Source organism: Cupressus sempervirens, chromosome 8 (genome assembly GCF_028749045.1).
Source record: "Cupressus sempervirens isolate cs-2001-9-10 chromosome 8, ASM2874904v1, whole genome shotgun sequence".
NCBI classification, from domain to species: Eukaryota; Viridiplantae; Streptophyta; class Pinopsida; order Cupressales; family Cupressaceae; genus Cupressus; species Cupressus sempervirens.
The window spans coordinates 357,974,991-357,991,278 of NC_143125.1; the positions used below are offsets into that span (position 1 = coordinate 357,974,991).

The following is a 16,288-nucleotide window of genomic DNA, read 5'->3' on the forward strand; positions in this document are numbered from 1 at the left end:
AATGTCACAGGATGTGAAGAAGTTTGTACAAAGTTGTCAGATTTGTCAAGTTGCCAAGGGATTTAGTCACAATATTGGACTTTATTAGCCATTACTTGTTCCACCAAAGTCATGGGAGGAAAAAAGTATGGATTTTTTTCTTGGATTGCTGAGGACACAAAGGGGTAATGACTCATTATTTTTGGTGGTTGATAGGTTCTCCAAAATGGCACATTTCATTCCTTGCCATAAAACTCATGATGCTGTCCATATTGTAGACTTGTTTTTCAAAGAGGTGGTAAGACTACATGGCCTCCCAAAGAGTATAGTTTCTAATAGAGACACTAAATTTGTGGGGTATTTCTAGAGAACATTGTGGAAGAAGTTGAGAATAGACTTGAAATTCAGTTCCACACATCACCCGCAGACTGACGGCCAAACAGAAGTCTAGACAATTTGTTGAGATGTTTAGTTGGGGCTAAGCCCAAGGTGTGGAATTTGATTCTACCACAAGAAGATTTTTCTTACAATAATTATATAAATAGGAGTATTGGTAGATCACCATTCCAAATTGTACATGGTAGTAGCATAAGGACTACACCAAAATTGAGGAAGATAGAGCAAGGGGAGAGGACAAGTGCTAAAGTTGAATAATTTTTTGAACATATCAAGCGTCTACATGAGGAGGTTTAGGCACACATTACCAAGATGAATCAAGAGTATAAATCTAGGGCTGATCAAAGGAGAAGACATAAGGAATTCCAAGTAGGGGATCTAGTCATGGTACACTTACGAAAAGAAAGATTTCTAGCCAGTACTTACAAGAAGCTGAAAATGAAGAAATTTGGCCAGTACAAAATTTTGAAGAAACATGACTTAGGAAATGCATATGAAGTAGAGTTGCTAGATGGAATTCACATTTCTCCTATTTTCAACATTGCAGACTTAACATAGTATCATGATGATGGTGCAGATGAGGAGCTGATGGTAGAGCCATGTCTAATTCCTACTTCTAAGAAGGAGGAGATTGAGGAGATTATGGATAGTCATGTGGTTAGGAGTACCAGAAATAGGTAGTATGAAGAGTATTTGGTCAAGTGGAAAGGATGGTCGATAGTGGACTCAACTTGGATTTCAGTAGCTGAGGTTTCCCATTGGGGATTTCCTCTACCATTCATAAAGTGACATGGTCACTTTTCAATCTACCCTGGGTGTCTGATGCAGGAGCATCCAGAGGTATAAGGGCAATCCTGTGTCATCCAAAAAAAATGTAATTAGACTTAGTTTATGTTTCATGTCTTTTCATTTTTGGATACCCATTTGGGTCAAATAAAGGTTCTAACTCTCACAGTTCCACTATTAGTGTTCTGGGTTAGAGTTTTTAATCACCTTGGAATACGTGTAAATGACAAAAAAATAGGAGTATGTAATTGAGCCATCATTTTGGTGAACTAGAAGGTGTAAATTGTTCAAATGATTTTCATTGTAATTTAGAGAATTCTAGAAAAAGAATCAGGTCAAAAGGCCCCACAGTTTGAAAGTTATCACAGTTTTTTGATTTTTGGAGACATCCTAAGAATGCTTCAAAGTCAGGTTAGGGGCATTAAATGACCTCAAATAGGGCCAAAAAAATGGATGATGATTGAAGCTCATCCATAGGGCTATGGAGCACTTCGAGAACTTTTCAAAAATGTAAACGGTTTGTCAATCAAAGTTATGGTTCAAATGTTATGTCTCCCGAAAGTTCGGTTACCGTTTCTGGATTCTTCTAATTTTTTGCTGACTTCTAATGTGATTTCTAGAGCCTTCTATTTGGTCGGTGGATGCCAACTAGCACTTTTAAAAATGTATTCCTAATCCTTAACCCTTCGGGGTCTATTTAAGAACATTTCTGGCATTGTAAAAGGCAGTTCGGAGTGGAGTTTGAGAGAAGGTACTGGGAGAAGAATTTATCTCCAGACTTATGCTATTGTAAGCCCTTAGGGAATGTTTTGAAGTCTATTTTCTCTGTACTAAATGTATTAGCATATTTACACAGTTAATACAATTTTCCCTTTCTTGTTGTGTCTATTTTGTGCTTGGGTTGTGTCCCCGTCAGAAAGGTTCCTTGCATCTATGTTTATCAGGCTTGTTGCACATTTTTTTCCCACCCACTTTACTATTCTATCTTTCCTTGACTAGATTGGAATTAACCCTTGTCAAAGTCTAAGGGTCATCATTTGTCTGGCTTATCAAGGATTTTCTTGCATGAGGAGGTTTTTTCTTTGATAGTGTCTTCCAAATAGTGTTTCTCAAAACTACCGACACTTGACATCAAGTTTTTTGCAACACTTTTTAGATAGTTTACATACAGTCTCTGTGTCATGATATTTCTCACTATCAGAATCAAGTCTTGAAGAAGTGGCCAAGTGACTTACACACACACACTTAAACATTTAAACAACTAAGCTATGATGAACTTTATCTACCTTGTGTGTTGTCTATGATGATTTCTTTGCTATTTGTTCCCTTCCAAATAGTCTTTTGAGGATGTCATGGACTAGAAGATTGGGATCATGTGGCATATTTTCTTTCTTTCTGCTTGTGGGTATACTTTTTTTGTCTATAGTGTTTAAAGCATTCATTCTTGTCCTATTTGACACTTTGACTTTCAATCATATTATCCTTGGCTATTTTTTGCAAGACTACACTTGGGGTTATCCTAACACTTATGCCTTAATACAGGTGTAATCTTGTTATATCAAACCTGGGAAATCTAATCACGTAGCCATCTTGACATACATGTCTTTGATGCTTATATTGTGTTTCCACATTCCTATATAATATTTGTCATATTTTTATCCTCATAGTTTCACTAGTGATGGTTGTATGATCTCATGATGTCCCTAATAAATGCTCAATGATGAAATTAAAGTCTAAATGTTATGCATTTCTTGCTGGTAAACTAGTTTGCATATTAGTTTTCATTTTAGGTTCATTTCCTAGCTTAGTCTTGCATTCTTTCTTATGAGGAGAGCTCTCTCTTCATCTTTTTTGAAAATGTTGGGTAACTTCTTTCATATCTTCTTCACTTTCTTCTTTATCATGTTTTTTCACCTTCTTAATCTTTTGCTTCATCTCTTTTCCATACTATCATCACATCTATATAAATTTTTGAGCATTTACATAATTTCAATTTCTTGGATCCATTTTTGTGATCAAAATCAAAATTTGAGTTCATCTTGATAGGCAAAATTACATTTTAAAACTCTACCTTCTTCTATGTAGTTAGCTAACCTTTGGAGGTTTAGTTAGCTAACCTTTGGAGGTTTATCTTTGAATCTTCACTGGGGCATCATCATTGCTCCATGTCTTCACCATTTCCGTTCTTCATGTCTTCTTCAATTCACATTTTCATATCTAAAATCACCTTTCTACTTGATTTGACATAATTATCATGCTTTATCCTTCATGGTCAACTCTGGTCAAACTAGGGCATTCTATCATTTCCTTATGGTCACTCTTTAGTTTTAATAATCTATCAGTCATCATGGACTTTTCTATATCTTGATTTACTCATATCTAGCTCATTTCTACATCCCCTTACCTCATTTTGATTTTGATCCCAAGGGTGCATAAATACTGTATCATCACTTGCTACAACTATCTAGTTCTTAGGAGCATATTTTTGATCTTTTCATTTTCTCTTGATCTATCTTCTTTACTAAGTGTTAGAATTCTTCTTGAATTCTAACATCATCTCTTTTGTACTATTCAATACTATTGCTATTAGGTTGTACATTCAATATTTGCTATCTATTTTTGCATTTCATTCTTCAGTATCAAATATCTCTATATATTGTTGCCTACTTGGTTTCTATTTTCTTTGACATAATGTGTTCCTGTATTGATCATGCATTAGTCAAAGAGGGGAAAATATGGTCATCTAAAAATGGTCACCTAGACTATTTGCCCCCTTCTCAACATTTTGGCTAAATTAATTCATCATTTTCCTAGACCAAATTCCTAAATAAAATTCATCATGTCCCCTTTTAATTAAATAAAATCTCCCATTCTTCTAACCCACTTAAAGTGCACTCATAAAGTCCTTTTTCTATTTTACTAATTAAAAGAAAAGGCTTTGTGACTTTTGTCTTTAATGGGAAGTCAAATTCTATTTTATTGGTTGACTTGTGTATGCACATGGATCACTCCTATTTTCAAACTCCACCCATAATCTTCCATCATCTTGACCTTGATCTCTATCATTTGTATGACTTTAAAACAGAGAGAGATTTCCCCCTCAAAGGATCCACACTCTTGAGTACTGTGTTGTAGATTTATCATTCAAATTCTTGAAGAGCATTTGTGGAAAACTTCCATTTCTTGTCTACATTCTCTCATACCATAACATTTAAGATTAGAATCATGTTGCATGATAGTTTATCTCCTATTTCTCAATAATCTATCTCACATAACATAACTAGGCTAGTTGGTAATACTTTCATCTTTGTTACTATTGTTGCTCTTTGCATTGCATCTTAGCTTACTTCACATTTGCATTGCATCCTTGAGGAACTCCTTGTGGACATTTTCATTCTTGCATCTCATCTTTAGAGCCTCCCATTTCATGGTTTACTATGAAGAAGAGTATCTCTAAGGCTAAGCTAAGAGACTTCATATTTGAGTCATACTCTCTTGCAGTCTATGGATAGGGAGCTCTAAGATGGCATTCAAGCATTCCAAACCCATGGAATCACTTGGATAGAAGGGTTTAGAGTGTGACACAAATTGAGTGTACAAGTACTAGGTTAGATTTCTATTCAATTCCTTAGCTTTGTATTCCTTTTAGTGTTTCAGTTGCATAGTTACAATGAAATATCAGATTGATTGGAGCATATACTTTATAGGAATCATTTTAAGTTTACATCCTTGGTTGATGATTTAATGAGTTTAGTGTGTTATTCTAGTATGATACTTGGTACTATTGAGATGTAGAGTCATAATAAGAAGGATGTCCAATCTTTAGTTATAGAGTCATTATACTTACTAGCCACCATGCAAGAGTAACTCAATTAGTTTGACCATATGATGAAACTCTCTAGTTTGTAACCTAAGTCTACTCTATAGGTATTTTGTATATTTCTTTGGTAGTGTTTTTAATTTCAAATGATATTTATTGTTGGTCATTTACACTCTTTGATGATAGTAGTTATCTATCAAATATTGTGCTTTTGACATTTGTCACTTGGTTTGGAAATGGATATTCTTTTAGTATTGTATCTCTTTGGTTTTTATACTTGATTTGTGCTTGGTATCTAGATGTTGAATCTGGTATATGATGTTGGTTTGGTTGGTAGTCTTTTCAACTTTCGATATCTTTGTTTATCAATAGTTTTTGTACCCTTGAGATATATTTTACTATAAGGATTCCTTTCTTAGGATTGATTTATAATCTAATTATCTATGTGTGGATTGTCATTATCTTCCCTACACAGTGGGAGTGGTTCCTAATTAGGTTACCATGAGGTTGGGAAGTTAGGGACTTCTTACCATTGGGTTCCCCCATAGATTGGTAGTTATTTAATGTTAGTTGATACATATATACTTTTATTATTCTTATTCATGTTGGATAACTAAGAGGGGGAATGAATCAATTATCCTAGGTCCCTTTAAATAAATTTTCACCTTTAAACCTTTGAACAATTAATATTAATAATCATATCTTATAATTTAATCATCATTCAACTAACCATTAACACATTACAAAATTACGTTTCTAAAAATATAAAATAACATGCAATACATCCAATCACACATTAAGATCAATATTTAATGTGGAAACCCAATTTGGGTAAAAACACTTTGGAAATCGTCACCAAGAAGTAAGGTCAATTAAGAGCCAAACTTGCTAAAGGTTACAAAGACATTTTCTAGATGGGAACCTACTAGGGGATTTTCACCAAAGATAAATTAGATATGTCACTCTTCAATGAGTGACCTTATTAAAGAGCTTAGTATATTTTTTAGAGTGCCACCTTATAAAGGGTTTACGAATAGGATTGTTAAATCCACTTGGTTAAGCAATTTTTTCTACAATAGTTAGAAAGTAAAAATGAAATGATTGCTGAAATAACAACTACCTTTGCTTGTTCAGATCTCCTTTTTGCTCCTTGACTTCTTTGTACTCCTTCTTGATGGCTGATCAACATGCACACTTCATCCAATTAACTTTTCTTTACTTGATTCACACTTTACTTAAACTATTTTCTTCTTAGTGCACCCTTTTTTAATCATTTGATTATTAATAATATAAATATTTTTTCTCATCCTTTATATGGGAATTTTTTTTTGCTTAATCATATTCTTTAGGGTTTTCATGATTTCCTCTCAATCGTTTGATCACATCTCTGCTCACATTCAATATATATGTCTCTCATAAAAGTGTTTTATACATCATACCACTTGTAATTCACTTTAGAACTTGAACTTTTATTGTATCACAAACCTTTCCTTAAGTTTTCTCCATTTGATCTTACCTAGCCAATTTTATCCATGGATTTCACTAACAAACTTCTTTCCTTTCTTATAATCTTCTAGATTAGTCTAGATTCTCACTTGATATTGTCCCAAGATTTCATTTACCAAAATTGTTCATCTCTATTGACCTATGTCCTTTCTTCACTGAATAACCTCACTTGATCAGTTAATACTTTCTCCTTGGTAATAATATTTTCTCAATAACACTTGTGTACTTGGTGACATCAACACTTCCTTGATTTACTTAAATATGTTTGGTATGCTTCCATTGAACAATACCTTTTCTTATCTATCACCATTTCTAGCTCAATAACATACTTGTATTCCATTTCTTTCCACTTTACAACTTCAATCCTTTATTAACAACCAATATAAGTTACTTGTTCATGACTCTTACACTTCATCAAATCATGTAAAATAATCAAATCAATATTACCTTGTCAAATACTAGCTAATCAATTTCTCATTGTAATCTCATACACTTAACATCACTTCTTGATTTCACTTTCTATCTTAAAAACTATTCCTTTACTCAACACAACATTCTTTAGATGATTTGGCAACTTACATTAATTAGTAAGTCAATAGGCTTGATATCAATAAAAATATAATAATTTATCCAATTCTCTTACATCCCTTTCAATTCTTGGTTAACTAACCTTTTTCATCATTAACTTGAGTTTGGTTCATCAATATCAATCTCCCGCTTTGGCATTGATGGCAACACATCTAAAATATACCATCTGATACCAATAATCTTCATCAATTGTATTCAATTATTTGTTCTTCATTCTTCTTGTTCTTGATCATCATCATATGCTTCCTTTTATAATATTATCATACTTATTAATTTTTAGTTCTCCTCCTTTGATTATTCTTCTCCTTATTTTCTTCATTCTCTCTCCTCTTTCTTCATGCTCTCACCCTAACTCAACTATATTCTCATCCCCTTTGACATCAAAGCCAAAGGTTCCTACAAAACTAAATTTAAAACTTTTAGTTATACCTTGTACCTTTCTTGTACCAATCACTTATGTTTCCTCACATCTTTCACCTTCTTTATAACTTTAAGAAACTCCTAAAGAGTGAACATTTTCATCTACTCATAGATATATAATTTGATAAAGCATGAATCTTTCTCTAATGAACATTAGATATGGGAATGACCCCTATTTTAACTTTTACATACTCAAAAGTGTCCTTAGGTAATGTATTTGTGAATATATCAATAATATACTTTTTGGATATCACATATTCTAGCTTTACTTGTTTCTCTTGTACCTATTTTCTGATTAGGAGAAGTAGGGATGAACTAATCACTTATTCATGCTTCTTGTCTACCTCTAAGACTTAGGGTATCATTCTAGACCACCACATGGACCTATAGGAACTTTTTCAAGCTAAGATCCCCCAATCCAAAACTCTACAACACTATCTTGAACAATTTCCACTTCTTGTTGTCTATAGGCTCTCATACTAGATGAAGAGCATTTAAAGTCTTCAACAAAACTAGGTCTTTTTTACCATTATTCTAAAAAAAAATTAGGATCATGGAAGGATTCTTAACACCTTTCAATGTACTCCTTTGGCATCTTAAAATATCTTTCTATAGTCATTTTTCTACCCGACTTCACCCTTTTTCTCCAAAATAGGGCTACAAGGAAGAGCCCCAATTAGCCCTATTTCACCCACAAAATAGGGATTTACTCACTTTTCTTACACTAAAAATTTCACAGTGTCTTTATGAACCTCTAATTATTTTGTGGGGGCTTTAAGAATTTCTAGATTTTAGGCCTTGGAATGGTTGTACAGTGTCAGTGCTAAAATGGCAAGTTTTTGAGGGTTTGTAAAGGAAAATTGTTGTTTAGTCTTGTTTGATGGATAAATGGATTTTTGGAAGCTTTTCCTTCCACCCAAGGAACCTCATATCACTCCTCTTTCAACCACAAAAAGTATTCTACAAAAATCTCCACAATCCTACAAGAAATAAGCTCTGTAACAATAGTATTCCCTAGTTGACCATGTTTTAGCTCGCCTAGGGAAAGAGCTTAAAAATGCTTGCCATCATTTTGAATGGCCCTAATTTTTCCACAATAAAGTAAATTTAGTACTCACTATCCCCAAGAGGTCATAAAATTCCAATAGTGGGATAGTGAGTTACAACTTTATTTCTAAAAGTTGTTGAAAATAGGACAATAAATTGTCTAAAATGGAAAGATTTTTATAACTATGAAACAAACAAATTTTAAAGAAAAAATGTTCTAATTAACCTTATCCATGATTCCATTAGCTACAACAACAAGAACAATGTCAAAAATGTCTTAAAACTCAAAAAAATAGTATTTTTGCCTTCAAAATGTCATGCTACAGCACTTGTCCGTACAAATGACAACTCCTTATGGAATTTTAGGGTTTGGGAAGTATTTTATATCTCCTCCCAGGTCTTTTCACTCTATCTGTAGGGTTTTATATCAGAATCTTTAGTGTTTTTAAAAAGAAAATCACAATTTCCTACAAAATCAACATTTTTGCAAAAATTGCAAAAATGCAAAAGAGAAACTTTTGAAATTTTTCTTGCTTACTCTTTTTAACACTTCTAATTTTTTATTTAAGCTATCCCTTAGCAATTCCATGTAAGCTAGTGACCTATCCCTTAGGTTACTCATTACCCTATGGTAAGGTATACCTTGCTTTTTAAGCCATTTATGACTCTACCTAGGACATTTTCACTTCCTACACCCTAGCTATCACACTTAGGTCCAATGAACCTTATTCCTACTTACAAAATATCTCTTGGAACACAACACAACAAAATTAAAAAGGTGAGGGCCCTATGTTTCAAGGTACCCCTACACCATACTCCCCATTGAAGAAGCTAAGTCCCCTCTGAAGACAAAAGGTGGAGATCTATGCCTTTCAGCTTGAATTGATTCTCAGGAATCCATGTAGCCTTTGAATCTAGTTTACCATGCCATTTGACAAGGTTCTCTTTGTATGTGCCAGTTTTTGTATGAATCTAAGAATCCAAAATCCTCTGTACTTGAAGCTTTGGCTTAGGAGGTAAAGTTGTTGTTTAAGCATCCTTCTAAGCTTCCTCCACATGCTAATCCACCTTAGTAAGAGGGACTTTATACCTAGTTAATTCTACTACATTGAAGATGGGAGAGATAGCTAAATCATCTAATAATCCAATCTTGTAAGCATTCTACCCATATTTGGCCAGTATTGGACATGGGCCAATTCTTCTCATTTTTAGCTTTGTAGAAGTTCCCTTGTCCATTCTTGCTTTGTTAAGGTGAACCATGACTAAGTCCCCTACACCAAATTGGACTTCTCTTTTCTTGAGGTCAACTTTATCCTTGATCTTCTTGGTGTTATCAATAAAGGATTTTTTTACTTGCTCATGTACTTCCTTCATGGTTGACTGAAATCTTCAGCATAACCACTATTAGGTACTTGTCCATCTAGGTTTCTCAACACACATACAACCCTAGGATGCATCCCATACACAATCTCAAAGGGACTCTTACCTATAGTTCTATTAATCCTATCATTATACAAAAACTCCACTTGATGAAGGACCAAATCCCATGTCAAACCATACTCCTTGGTTAAGCATCTTAGCAATTTGCCAAGTGTCTTATTGACCACCCTAGTCTAACCATTAGTTTGAGGATGGTAAGCTAAACTAAAAGAGAGATTGGTGCCTAACCTCTACCATAAGGATCTCCAAAAATGTCCCATGAATTTACTATCCCTATCAGATACAATGCTAGTTGGTAAATCATGAATCCTCACAACTTCCTTTAAAAAAAAGTAGGCAATATGACTTGCATCATGAGTGACTTTGCATGGAATAAAATGACTCACTTTTCTAAATCTGTCCACTACTAGATAGATGCTATCAAAACCACTTTTTTTTCTAGGTAAACCAACCATAAAATCCATAATTATGTATTCCCATGGTCTTCTTAGTATTGGGAGAGGCTGATAAAGTCCTATGTTTGCAGAAGTCCCCTTTCCTCTTTGACATATGATGCATTGCTCGACATAAAATTTGACATCTCACTGGATTTTATGCCAATAGTAGTACCTTTGAACTAACTCCAAGGTCTTATTCAAGCCAAAATGGCTACTCCACTAATACATTAGGGGTCAATTTGCAACGTTAATTTGCGATGGCAAGAAAAGGTAATGTTGTTTTGGCTTTTTTTTTTCAATTTTAGCCCAATTCCATCGCAATTGCGATGGCCGGCATCGCAATTGTGACGCCAGTAGGATATAAGAGAAAAAAAAAAGCCAAAAACCCTCATTTGAATGAAATCGCATGACACAGGGTTCTTCTGAAAGGAAAGGCATGCACGCGGGAGATCACTTCAACAGCATTGAGAGGGGCATTGAGGTGAACTCGAGGCATTCAGAGGGTCAGGCAGAGACGTGCATCAGCAAGGTGTAAGACAAATAAACCCATTACTCCTTTCTTCTCCATGTTTTTTAGGATCAAAAGCATTCCCATTCATTTCAGTATCCAAATGTTTGAGCTCCTTCAAGTCTTTCTGGTTGATGGTTGGTCTGACCGCTTTCTTTAAATATGGGTTTGCTTGATGGCAACAACCCAATTGTTGAGAAAATTTGGGAGTAACCTAGTCGCTTGCAACGGGTTTTATAATATAGCAGGTTTACAATTTTGTCTTGAGCTGCATGGTTATATATTTGCAATATCATTTTTTTCTACAAGAGCAGCAAAGATGCCAAAAGAATTGAAGTCAAATTCCTGAGTTGTGTGCCATAACCATAATACAATGCAGTTTTTGGAAGGGAATGCAGGCTCGCAGTATCATATTCTGTGTAATGGAATAAAATGCAACATATTCTTTTGGAAATAGTGGTCAATTTGCAATAGACCAGACTGCAAGTGCATTGTTATATCGTGTAATTCCAATCAAAATTTTAATAGTCCAGCACATTGATAAAGTTAATTGTAATAGGCCAGCTCATTTCAAGAGTTAATTGTAATTCTCTCTTTTTAAAAGAGCCTGTAACATTATTGATCATGGCATTATATTTTATGTAAATGAAAGTTTGTAGTGGTTTCCTACTATCTACCATAGTAGTAAAAATCTTCTTAGTAAAAAAAAGGCAAACCAAAAGATTCAAAAATTATCGGACTATCATGAATCAATCAAGAAAAAATCATATTTTCAACACACGTATTGTTGCACTTGCATTATTGCATTTACAACTGACATTTGACACTTGGATTTGATATGCACGTTTCTTTGAGGTGGGTGATAACAAAGAGCTCATAAATTTTCACTATGTTATCTTCTGGCTACAAGTCTACACCATTCTTCACTATTTTTTATTTATACCTAATACAATTTTATTTTTCAAAATGTTTATCACTGCCATAGTTTTTGACAGTTGGCTTCTTTGTATTAATTCCTATAAGGAGCCATTGGATATTGGAAGATAAAGGTTATAAATCTCAAGTAGTTTGTCTGCGAGATTTATTTTGGATTTGGCTGTGTTAATGAAATGCTGAAGTAAGATGCACTGATTTCAACCCATTCTGATTGATTTGTACAGATTCTTATAACTAGTTCCATATATTTAATTACATTTAGACACTATCTTTTAATGCTTTATTTCAGTGTGCTACATATTCTATTTCATATTTGTGATATATGGTGAAAGTATTATAACATATGGAGGAACAGTCCATGAGTGGCGTGGCTAGTTGAAATGGTTTTAGTTTCAATTTTACACCATTTGATACAAATAATCAGTTTACCAATCGACCCCTAGGTTCATTCCATTTGCAGTAAAATATTCATTACATAGAAAATATTCACAAAATCTATGTCAATGCTCACACATCTTCTTGGACTTACACAAATCTATGTCAATCCTCACACATTTTCTTGGACTTACGCAAGAACTATGCTGCTCTGCAGCTCTCTTTAAATATGTTATCAACCTGACTTTTCTATTAAAGGCTCTCATTCTAAATTGAAAGCCAGGTAAAGAAAAAGATATTATACACTATTTTGTTGGTACCCTATGTAGCACAACAAACTTGTTCTTAGTATAAGAAATTTTTCTTTTCTTTTGTTTCATTGCAGATCTTCTGCTTGCATGGAGGTCTCTCCCCATCATTGGACACACTTGATAACATTCAAGCTTTGGATCGCATACAGGAAGTGCGTCTATACACATAAGAATAAACTTCTTCTTTTCTCGCAACACATATAACAACAATTTTAAGTGCTTGCAAGGTATATACTTATGAATAAATATTACATCCTAATTTAAATGTATGAAAACAATTTTCATTCCTTTTAAGCTTCATTCATCTCGAGGTGCAATTCACAAACTCAAGAATAGTGGATTTTGTTCTTCAGGATACCTTTAGGGGAAGAGTATGTGAATGCCCCCTCATGTCTGGAGCCCAGTTTAGAGGAGATAGCTATTTACATTGGTAAGGTTTGTTGAATCTAATTCTGAATAACATTGCTTGCTATTGTAGTTTGTATAATTTGATTGCTGGAGAGCTTCTACAGCTAAGCAAGAAGGCCATTGCATGAGTTATAGCCGTGCGCTCGGGTATGAAAATTGTTTTTTTTTAATTCTAATGTATATTTTAACTAGACTTTTAGCTTATATGTTTTGAAATTGCTTTTAGTGGCTTAATGTTGTAAGGTCTCTTGAAATAATACCTTCAGGCAGTTGGTCAAAGTTTTACAAATAATCTTAGGAATAAAGTCAAAGAAAGTATTTTTAAAATATTAAAGTATTTAGCTAGGTCTAAGAAGATTTGTGTACTTTCGACAATTTTGCTTAGTTTGTGAAAGTTGTAGACCAAAGTTTTCATAGCCCAATTTTTGCTTCCTGCAAAGAACGATCATGTCATGTAATATAAGTGAAGAACAAAATAGGGAGACAATCACTAGATTGTGGTCTAACTTGAAAAGAAAAGGTGATGGAAAATGTTATTGTCCTTGCAATATTTGTAAGGGCTTAAACCATAGAAGACTACTAATCAAAATAGTTAAGAGACATTGTAGGGAGAATGGTCACATTGAAGGGGGGTATGACTATCATCCACTGGTAAGTCGTTCATTATATCATTTTAACAATTTATATACATATGAAATCACTTGATGATGAGTTGATGATCATGGTTTATTTATGTTAATCAATTTTATATAGGTTGATCTTCTTAGGGAAGTACATGATATGAACCACAACAATTTGAAGAATATGGTTTTCGAAGTGGAGGAACATGGAGGTGCAAATATCCAAGGTGAAGATAATGATCCCATGGAAGATCATGATCATGTGCCAGAAAACACAATTGAAGAGGATGGTATAAATACATTGATCCATGACACATCTAGTCCAAGTGTATCTGATCATGATGATGATGATAGCCTCGATGTACCTCTACTTTAGAAGGCATACGAGCCCCTATACAAAGACTCCCAAACAACTCTTCTCTCTATTGTATTTTTGTTGTTGAACTTGAAGGTTATGAATGGTTTATCCAACATAACAATGTCATGTATGTTAAGGTATGTCATATATGTCTTTATAGTTAACAAAGGGTGAATAATGTACCACTAATATTGTTTATATTAACAACTTATATTTTTTGTTGTAGATTGATAGGCGAGTTTCTGTTACCATCATCGAATATTCTACCTCACTCATATCAAGAATTAACTATTGTTATGAAAGATATTGGAATGGAGTGTGAAGCAATACATGCTTGTCCCAATGATCATATTATATATTACAAAGAACATGAATTTGCAACACAATGCCATGTATGTCATACGAGTAGATATCGAATAGATTGACTAACAAAAAAGGTGCCTCAAAAGGTTCTTCGTTACATCCCCATTATTCCACGGATGCGAAAATTATTCAGGTGTAGTAGCTTGGCTCAATTTATGGATTATCATGCACACAATAGAAGTCAAGATGACATTATTTGAATCCCTACGGATGGTTCAACATTTATGCACATAGAGGAAAAGTGGCAACACTTCAAAGAAGAACCTCATAATCTCAGGCTTTCATTGGCAGCGGACGGTGTCAATCCATTTGGAGAGATGAGATCTGTTTACTTGGTGTGGTCTATTTTTGTTATCAATGATAACATTCCTCCGTGGATGTCAATAAAGAGGGAGCACATTATGTTGTCAATGATTGTTCCAGGTATCTTATCATTTGATAGTTATTAATTTACATGTACTTACAAATCTTGCAGTAAAATGGTGACAATAATTATGTAATGTTACTGTTCATTCAAGTAGGTAAATATCAAGTAAAAGATATGAATGTATATATTGAGCCTCTTATCGACGAGTTGGTGGAGTTATGGAACGGTGTCACTATGTATGACGTGTCTAGACCAATAGGACAAAGACAATTTCAATTCCATGCAATACTTGCATGGACAATACATGATGCCCCAGGGCTAACACATTTTTGTGGTATGTTATAGTGAATTCAAGTTGCGCACAATAATTCTAATTATAAAAATCAACATATTTAATAATCTGATTACATCATTATCTTGTAGGTCTTCAAACAAAGGGAAAATTTGCATGTCCAATTTGTGGTCCAAAGATGAAATCTCATCATTCAAAAAGTTTAGGAAAGCGGGTGTTTGATGAGTGTAGACACTTCCTCCATAGGAATCATAAGTATCGAAGTACAGAAAAACCTCTTTTCAATGGGAAAGAAGAGACTACATCAAAGCCACAAAGAATGACACCTCGCCTATGGAAGTTGGAATATAATAGAATTAATCGTCGAGGTAATGTCGTTCCACCTAATGGTTTATGATTGTAATTTATATATTTCTATTGTGATTTTTGTTGACTAATTGTGTAATTGATGATCGTGAAGGTCATCAAGACAATACTGACAACCTTCCAAAGGGACTAAAAAGCTATCCCAAAAAATTTAGTAGGTTGCCCTACTACGAGCACTTACAAATTGTGCATTTGTTTGATACTATGCATATTGGAAAGAATATAACAAAGACATTGTGGAAAATATTGGATGGAAGGCATGACAAAGAAAAAATTGTCAAAATTTGTAATGACATACATGAATCCAATCATGCATTGAAAAATTTCATTCACTCAAATAGCAATAGAGATCAGATTAATATAAGTGCCCTTCCATGGTTATTAACGGAGCAGCAAAGTGATGCCATAAAAGAAGTCATGCGAAAAATTTGATTTCCCACAAGATTTGCTACGAACATAAACAATCTCATATCAAAAAAAAGTGAATTTGGGCCAGGGCTCAAAATGCATGATTGGCATACTTTTGTCAAGGTAACTTATGTTCTTCTATATTTACAATATATTCATAAACTACGTGTACTGTTTGTTATGTTATGTTAGAAAACAATGAAATGATTGGTTTATAATTACTACAGTATGTGCTTCCTCTATCTCTCCCAAAGCACTTCAACAATAACATCAAACAAGTGATATACGATCTTGGAAAATATATGAGGTAAGCATTAATATCTATTCAATTTGTTGTATATATTTATTATATTTGCGATTTGTTTTTCTTGCTATGTAATCTATTGTATATTATTTTGTGTAGTCTCATATCTATATATTTTTTGTGACTTGAATCTCTTAATGTAGGTGGTTGTCATCTAAAGAAATCCATAAAGAAGATATAAACTATTGGAAGATAAGAATTCCTCATTTACTGTGTGAAATGCAAAAGTGTCTACCTCCAACTTTTTTCAATG

At 33.7% G+C, this 16,288-nt stretch overlaps 1 pseudogene; it reads left to right on the top strand.

Moving 5' to 3' along the window:
- LOC149542813 (glutamate--tRNA ligase, cytoplasmic-like) overlaps window positions 1–16,288 on the top strand; it is a 52,518-nt pseudogene that overhangs the window by 22,861 nt on the left and 13,369 nt on the right.